Genomic DNA, 8804 nt, shown 5'->3' with positions numbered 1-8804 from the left:
GCTGCCTTTGCTGCACTCCATGTTGTCATTCTATTTTTTATAAAGCGGGATAGACTTAAATTGAAGTGCACCTATCACACATACACACCCTCATGAATATTCGTGAGCCAACTTGCCCCAGGGAAGCAGCATCTGAATAAAGAAACAAACATTGAAAGCACCCATGCTCACCTTCCCTGAACCTTGGCTTCAGGGAGCTAAAGCCTGGTTTTGAACTTGGTGTAAATGGAGTCCTACAGTCCCCACTCCTCTGTGGCTGGCTGTTCTCCTTCAAATGGTGAGATCCACTCACACCACTGTGTGGAGACGCAGGCCTGCTTCTCTTGCTGTCAAAATAGCATTATTTCACACTATTGAGGGGCACTTGGCTTATCCCCCCCTGTGGCTTTTATGAACATGTAGGTACTGGTCACTGCTATGTATAGCCGTGGGAAGGAGCTGCCTGGCCACAGAGCACACAGAGGCTGCCAGCTGTTTCTAAAGGCCACTCTACTTCCTCACCAATATGCAGTCCCACTTTGATTCACCCTTCCTGTAACCCGAGTATCAATAGTTCGCTTCCTCCCCAGTTATCTCAGATGTACAGCTCTTTCCCCTGTACCGGCTTGCCCCCAGGGCTGTGGACCACTCCTTCATTACACAGAACTCCACAGCTCCTGGCCCCCTGGCCCTTTAGATCCAGGTCTGTTCACTCATCCTGTCTGACATTCCCCCAGAAATCTGGTCAGCAATCAAACTGACGCCACCTCTCTTTTCACGATTGGATGCTTTAGTCCGTCTTCTGGCAAGTCTGGGATGTCAGCTCTGTTGGCAGGAAAGCAGTCGTCTCTATTAGCAGCCTTTCAGCCTCACTCCCAGCCCACAGAAGAGAGTCGGTGGCAGCAGCTTCTCTGAAAGCTTGTCCCAACATTCCTGTTTTCACAGAAGCCTCAAGTTGTAAAGAACTGTTTTAAAAATCCTAATGACTTGGCCAAGTGTTCTGTGGCTTTTTAAAGTAAACCTACTTCTTCGTTAGTGGTGACCGGGTTTTGATCTGAGGGGGATGGGGGGCAGTAACACAAATTTCAGGTCCCCACTTTCTAAACTACTTTTCCATGAGATAAAACTCCTTGTCAGGTACAGCTGCCAAGCATCTTCCTCCAAGAGAAAAGTTCGAGAACTCCTATCATTGTAGAGAGCCATGGAAATGGGGGTGGGGTGAGTGGAAAGGTGGGGGTGGGGGATAAATAGCAAACAACCTTTTTCTGCTTTCACACCACATTTTATAAGGCAAATTAAACTGTCATGGTTGATGCTTGCTCATAGTTTATTACAGTTATTACACAAGCAAATACATTGTACGAAGGACTCCTAGGCATTAATATTAACCATATTTTGGAATTTAGCAGAATTTTGCTATTTTAAATATCCACCAAAGCTCACGTTTAGGCCTTTTCTTTTCTTTCATATGCAGCATTTTGTTGTGTCTACTTTTAATTTGATGCTGTTTTTCAAGGGCATCAGGGGAGGAAGAGCTCTGTACCTGGTCATAATGTTGTCTCACATGGGTGAATGGCCCATATATGCCTTCGGTAAATGCAGAGGGGCGTTGCTTTCCTGTGGACACAGCAGGGACAAGATTTGTGCGCCATGACTCACCCCACACACGCTGCAGGTTGATTCCAGGCTGCCAGTGACCCCGCATGACCCTACATTACCCTGCTTTTCCTCGCTGCCATCAGGTCTCCCATGGAAGGCTGTCCCCTCGACTGCCACCTTCATGCAGTGCAACTCAAATGTGAAGTCTACATCTTCGGTGTCCCTCCACCTCTTCAGGCATTGCTTATAAAGAACTCTTTAACCCTAAATCATATCAGTGCTTCATTGGTATCGTTGAAGAAGTCTGGACCTCTCTGTTTTAAGCCTGGAGAATGGGGTTCCTCTTTGATGACATTATAAATCCTGCAGAGATCGGTTCCACACACAGACTAATCACTGATCATATAACCTTGGTTTTGACACATGCGCACCTGTATCTCCTTGCTTTACCAGTCACAAGAGCTTGTCTTACCCGCCTCATCTGCCAGGGGCCAGTAGGATGGAAATCTAGGATAGAACAAATGATGGGAGAGCCCTGCAGGTGCCCTCCAGCTGACACAAGGGCTGAATTCCAAGCACTAAGAGGTAGTGAGCTGGCCAAGGCAATCCGAATTTGAAGCCACAACTAGGCTACAAAGGGAAGAGAGGTAGCTGTACCCCCACACTGAGGCCTTGGGGACTCCAGGTCTCCTGGGTTTGGTTTGGTCTGTGTTTAGTAGCTGGGATTGAGACTATCTTATATTAGCTCCTTGATCTACACCAAGGAGGCCCTGCAAAGCAGGCTTCCTTTCTCCCTGCCATCCTCAGAATGGCCTAGGTATCCCCAGAACTGGCTAGTCAACACCCCTGCTGCTGGAGGCTCAGCCCTTCCCAGTTGCGGGCCAGTCCTAGAGGCAAGCCAGAGGCAAAAGCACAGTGGACGGCTGTGAGGCTAGATTACTTGTGCCTTAAACTGGTTGACCTGAGGCAGGGGCATGGCTCCCCAGACTACACGTCCTTGGCATGACGCTGTAAGCCCTTTCCTTGGGCCTGTGATTGGGAGAAGTCTGCCCCAGGCACACTGCCCAGAATCTCATTCTAGCCCTTCAAATCCCCAGAGTCATTCACACATTTATCTCAGTGACTCAGCAAACCAGTCCCTAACTGTCAGTGGACTAAGCAATGCGTAAGACCAGTCCAGACTCTGGGAAGCTTGCAGGCCAAGAGGCAAGCGTCATAAAGCAAAACTGTATAACTGTAAATACTTATAAATACAATGGTGAAAAAGCAAGACACTCTGAGTGGCTTAGGCCGGTGATTGCAGCTTTTCTCATCCGTCAGTCTTAATGGGAGACATGAGCCTACCCCTGCCCTCAGTGTAAGGGGCAGCACTTGGGAAGACAGCTGCTCTTTGCAAAGGGATACTCAACACATCTGTTGCTGTAATGTAGAGCTGGAGAGAATGAGTTCCATGAAGTTTAGGAAGAGGTTTTAGCCAAAGGTGTGATATACTGAAATAGGGTAGGAATTACTGCAAAGACCCAGGATTGAGATGCCAAGAAATACAAAATATTGGCCAGGCAGTGATGACACATGCTGTTAATCCCAGCACTAGGGGGGCAGAGGCAGGTGGATCTCTGAGTTTGAGGCCAGCCTGGTCTACAGGGTGAGTTCTAGGACAGCCAGGGCTACACAGAGAAACCCTGTCTGGGGGGGTGGGGGGGGGAGAAAGAAAGAAAGAAAGAAAGAAGGAAGGAAGGAAGGAAGGAAGGAAGGAAGGAAGGAAAGGAAAGGAAGGAAAGAAAGAAAAGAAAAGAAAGAAAGAAAGAAAGAAAGAAAGAAAGAAAGAAAGAAAGAAAGAAAGAGAAAATAAAAACCAAGATTAGAAGCCACATAATGTGTTTGTGGAGATCTCAGAGCCCCTGGAAGTCACTATTGCAATGCAGGTGTCAGGCCCTTGGATGAGCGTGACACAGAAGCCTCTGGAAAGACCATAGGCACTCCCACCAGGCTCCTAGGGCTGGAGGAAGCAGCCCTGCTCCTCTTCATGTGAGTGGCAGCTTCCGTGACCTGTGGTAATCTCTCTTGGTGATTGATGGCCCTGACGCATGCACCAAGCCTAACCAGGCAAGGGCGAGCATCATGGGGACTTGATAGCATCTAATGGGATGAGGGGATGAAGGGTTTTGCGTATGGCACTGCCAGCTACAGGCATGGCCCAACCAAAGACAAGATGTTCCCAGTGCCAATTGGCATGACTCACTTGGACTCACTGGAGTGTCTCTAAGCAAGACACTGGAATATGTCAACTGTTACCACTCCAGGAGCCTAAATTGATTCTCCCACTGCCCCCTACCAAGTATGAAGGAACTAAGATGCCTTAGAGCAGATTCCAACTTTTTCTTTTTTTCTTTTTTTTCTTTTTTTTTTTTTGGCTTGGTTTGGTTTTTCAAGACAGGGTTTCTCTGTGTAGCCCTGGCTGTCCTGGAACTCACTCTATAGATCAGGCTGACCTGGAACTCAGAGATTCACCTGTCTCTAACTCTCAAGTGCTGGACTTAAAGGTGTGTGCCACCCCTGCCCAGCTAGATTCCAACTTTCACAAGTACTCAGGTGCCCTGGGGATCTGGTTGAAATGCAGGCTCTGATTTGAAAGGCTTCCGGGGACTGAGAAGGCCATCAACAAGGTCTGGGCCTGAAAAACTGCTGCTTGGCCATAGACCACACTTTGAACAGCAAGAGTTGTGAACAATCTTATCCAGGATGAGTGAAAATAAGCCTTCATTCCTGCTTCAAGGGGGGGGATGGACAATGATCTACCTTTTTTTTTTTTAATTTTTTTTTTTTTAGCTGAGGATAGAACCCAGGGCCTTGTTCTTGCTAGGCAAGTACTCTACCACTGAGCTAAATCCCCAACCCATGATCTACCATTTTATCCTCCCTCCAAAGCCCAGGCTAGCCTCAAACCTGCTTCAGCCTCCTTCAGTGTTAGGATTATAAGGTGTGTGTCACCACACTTGGCAGCAAGCACTCTTCTGAGCCTCAGAATTGACATATGATGGCATCATTGGCAGAAATAAGGAAGCCAGAGACACAGACTGTTTTAAGGAGGAACTAATAAAAGTTACCTTTGCTCAAATGCCTTATGCGCTTTGACCACTTAGAATCTTTGCATTTGGAAGAGTGGGCATCCTTAATCTCCATTAATCTCATAATAAAGTTGAAGTTCATAAAAGTGAACTAATTTCCCCTGTCGTTTTATTGCTGGCGGGAATTTGAACTTCGTTTGCCAAACTTCAGATTCCCTCCTGCCTTCCTATAGCCTAGGTCCCTGTTACACCATGTGAGAAATTAAGGTTAGGTAAATTCAGACCCATGTTCTCAACCTGGCCTACACAGTGAAATCACCAAGACTTTCTAAGTGCTTACACCCCAAACCAAGGTGGGGGGGAGTGAGATATCTTTAAAGCTGTCTAGGTCATTCCAATGCACAGCCAACCCTGAGAATCACGGGTTTCGCCAGGCTGTAATAAGTGAGGCAGCTGAGAGGCTGATGGATGAAGTGCTGATCTTGTCAGAGTCCAAACTAGTACATCTCCATGCCTACCCTGGGACTCCGTCCAGTGCACTAGCTAAACAAAGTGATGTTGCAGGAAGAAGCAGGACGGGAGGAGGATGGGAATGGGGTTGCCAAGGGAAACTGGAGAGAGGAGCTGAGAATTCAAGACAATATGAGTAACAACACACATTTAGGAGCTGCAAGATTCAGAGCAGTTGAGGAGTTTGCCAAGCCTAAATCATTAAAACGAACAACCCTCCACTCATCTATGAAATCTCCGGCACTTGGCCCACAGGACACTGTGGGTGATGAGAGAATATATGGGTCAAGAAAAATGGTGTGGGTCTAACGGGAAAGTTTGCAAAACAAGCACAGAAGTCACATTGGGACTGAGCAAAGGGATGATGGCATGGGCCTTTACCTCACACAGCCCAACCAAAGCAGAGTGAGAGCAAATAGCCTCCCTTAGGGAGCCGTGCTTTGAGATTTTATTTCTAAGACTGGGATTATTTTTAAATAACAAGATGGACTAGACCAACTATATGGGAGCAGGTAAAACAATGTGTTTGAAGGGAAAAAGAAAAGAATGAGCCTCCTCTAGGGACTTCGGGCATCAGCTCTTGTGTAACTGAGTGGCGGAGCTGAGTGTGTAACTATCTCCTCCACCAGAAATCTCAGCTATAAACTGAGAAGAGTCCCAGTCGCCCTCACACGCCCTACCACTTCCCTTTCTAACTCCACATGCCCCTTCAAAGACTGCCAGTGACTATTGTTTAAAAGTGAGTTTTTCCTGTTTAAATATTTGAGATAAAAAGCTATCAAGAATTTGTTGAGCTTGAATGGTAGCCAAATCTCTTTCTAAGATTATAAAGGAAAATGTGAAGTCAAAGAAGCCAAAACTCTAACTGGTGTTGGGCATTCCAAGTTTTCCATTACTGTAACAAAATACCTGAGGCTGGGTGTTTTATAAAAATGCAAATCACCAAAGAAATAAGTGACCAGTCCAAGAACTAATGATATAATGATTGGTCCAGTTTCAAGCAGGCTGAAGGGCAAGAACCAGAATCAGTTGCCTAGAAGTTCTACTTGCTTTGGCCTTAACACCGGTCTTGGCTCATGTCAACAGTAGGGAAGAAGGAGGAGGAGGAAGATGAGAGAGAGGAGAGGAAGATATTTCCAACAACCATGAAGGGTCCTTTAATTCAGTCGGTACATCCAGCAGCTATTACGCCTACAGCTGGAATTGCCTCCATGGCTTCAGTCTAACCCACATCCTTCCCATTCGAGCCAGACCCTGGTGATCCCAGGTGCTCAGAGAGTCCCATCACATCTTCTCTTTCCAAACCAAGTAAAGTTTCCTCAGCTGAGGTACAATATCCTTCCTCATGTCTCCCACGAGGAACCATCCCAGTGGCTGGTGAGTTACCTCAAGATGGAGTTCTGAGAAGTTGTGGGCTGTCACTCCCGTCCCTCACTTTCCAAAGCTCTGATCCCTCTCTCAGCTCTGTCTAATCAGGTTGAAGACATTCTCTCTCTATCCCTACCCTTTCCCCTCTTGCTCCTCATTGAGAAAGAGCAATTTAACCAGAACAAACAAACAAAAAGCATCAGCAGGACATTGTTAGTGAACATGTCCCCTTTGTCAAAGGTACCCCAACACTCCTCAAGACACTTTTGTGCCATCTGCATGGATTGTATGTCGTGCATTTGTACACTTGTGCAACTTTCATAGCTTTAAGCGTGAGCCAAAGACACTAAAGACCTACTTTAAATGCTACTTGCAAGTATCTGAGGAAAGCTGCAGGTAGATAGAACTGAGGTTTCTCTGTGTTCTGATTTGTGCTATTTGGAGCTAACTGCTGTGCTGTACTGAAGAGAAAAAAAAAAAAAAAAAAAAAAACACCACCTGTGGGTCCATCAGCGTCCCAGCCACCAGCATGCTCCTCTAGCAGGGGCATGGGCAGCCAGTGGAGGCTACAGTGAGACCTTTGCACTGTGAACCTGCTGTCCCCAAGGCACCATGTCTAGAAAATACCTTCCACAATGGGAGCCCACGTGGCGTTCTGGATCAGTAATCGATTTAACTCTCATCTAATGCCTTTTTGCCTGACTGTTTACCAAGCCCAGATATCCTTGGATCCACACACGCCGCATCGGAATATTCCACTGCAGTTTTGCTTCTCTTGAGGGGTGGGGAGAATGAACGAGAAAGAATGTTCTTCCCTGCCCTTCAGGACAGAGGTGCTCGGACACAGAAGAGCCAACAGGCATTCTCTGCAGAAGCCCTGTGTGCCCACTGCCCCACTACATAAGCAGACTGTTGGCAAAGTTAAACTGCCTGTGGATCGATATCAAGCAGTGGCCGAAGGAAAACAGTGCTGGGCTAGGTTCTGAACCAAAGGAGTATTTAGAAATACGCGTCTATGTACGATATCATAGGAAAACATTAAACTCCCTCTGGCCAGTTTTCTTCTCCCCTCCCTCTTCCCACTTCTTCATCTAATCCTTATCCCCTCTCACGTTAGATATAATGAGCTTTCCCAAAATCATTCTGGAAAGAGAGATTGTCATGAGCACACAGAGCTGTTGCGTCCTAATCTTGCTGTCCAACCCCTTCCAGCCCAGGTGAGATTTGGCAGCATTTAAAGGGTGGAGAGTATTTGAGACAGAATCTCATTATGTAACCCAGGCTGGCCTCAGACTCACAATCTTCCTGCCTCAGTGTCCCAAGTGCTATGGTTGCACGAGTGTGTGGCCACACCCAGGAAGCACTTAGAAGGCAATACCAGAATAGTTGCCAGAGGTGTGTGCTTTAACCTGGCCAGCAAGAAATAGGTTGTTTGGGGCTGGAGAGATGGCTCAGAAGTTAAGAGCACTGACTGCTCTTCCAGAGGTCCTGAGTTCAATTCCCAGGAACCACATGGTGGCTCACAACCATTTGTAATGAGATCTGGTGCCCTCTTCTGTGTACATAATAAATAAATAAATCTTAAAGAAAGAAAGAAAGAAAGAAAGAAAGAAAGAAAGGAAGAAAGAAAGGAAGAAAGAAAGAAAGAGGTTGTTTTAAGTTCATGAGAAATTCAGATAGATTCCGGCATAGTGTGAGTAGGAAAAGACTAAAGAGAACTTTCTGAGGCAGAAACTCCAGGAAAAAGGAGAGCAGGAGAGCTCCATGTGGCTTGTTTTTTGTAGCCAGAAGGAAGAAAGGAAGGTGGGTTTAAGATGGGAGACAGGAGTGATACTCGAGGGCTCTCGGGGGAGAAGGGGTGGAAAGGTACCTATGGAGGGGTAGCCAGCACAGCGGTGGGGTATTAGCACTCTAGGGAGGATGCTCAGCTCCTCAGGCATGGAAGGCACCTCCGGAAGCACTGAGTTAAGGCACTGAGCTATGCGATGGAAGGGAGGTGTCTCGAGACACCGGGAAGACACCCAGGCTCCCAGCGGTTCCTGGCTCTCTCTCTCTGCTTTTCGGATGGGCTCTCCCCAAAGCCATAGCATCTGGAGCCAGCAGGCTCTGATGTCTTGAGATCTTGCAGATGAGAAGTTAACAAACCCCAATGGCTGCCCAAAAACTTTAGTTTTGTTTGGTTTTGGTTTAGGGTAGTTGGTTGTTTGTTGTTGTTTTGTTTCATTTTGGTTTGTGGGGACAGGGTCTCTCTATGAATCCCTGGCTGTCCTGGAACTCGCT

The sequence above is a fragment of the Onychomys torridus genome, chromosome 13 (assembly GCF_903995425.1).
Source record: "Onychomys torridus chromosome 13, mOncTor1.1, whole genome shotgun sequence".
Classification (NCBI taxonomy): Eukaryota; Metazoa; Chordata; class Mammalia; order Rodentia; family Cricetidae; genus Onychomys; species Onychomys torridus.
The sequence above is the reverse complement of the archived record's forward strand: the minus strand, read 5'-3'. Positions refer to the sequence as shown.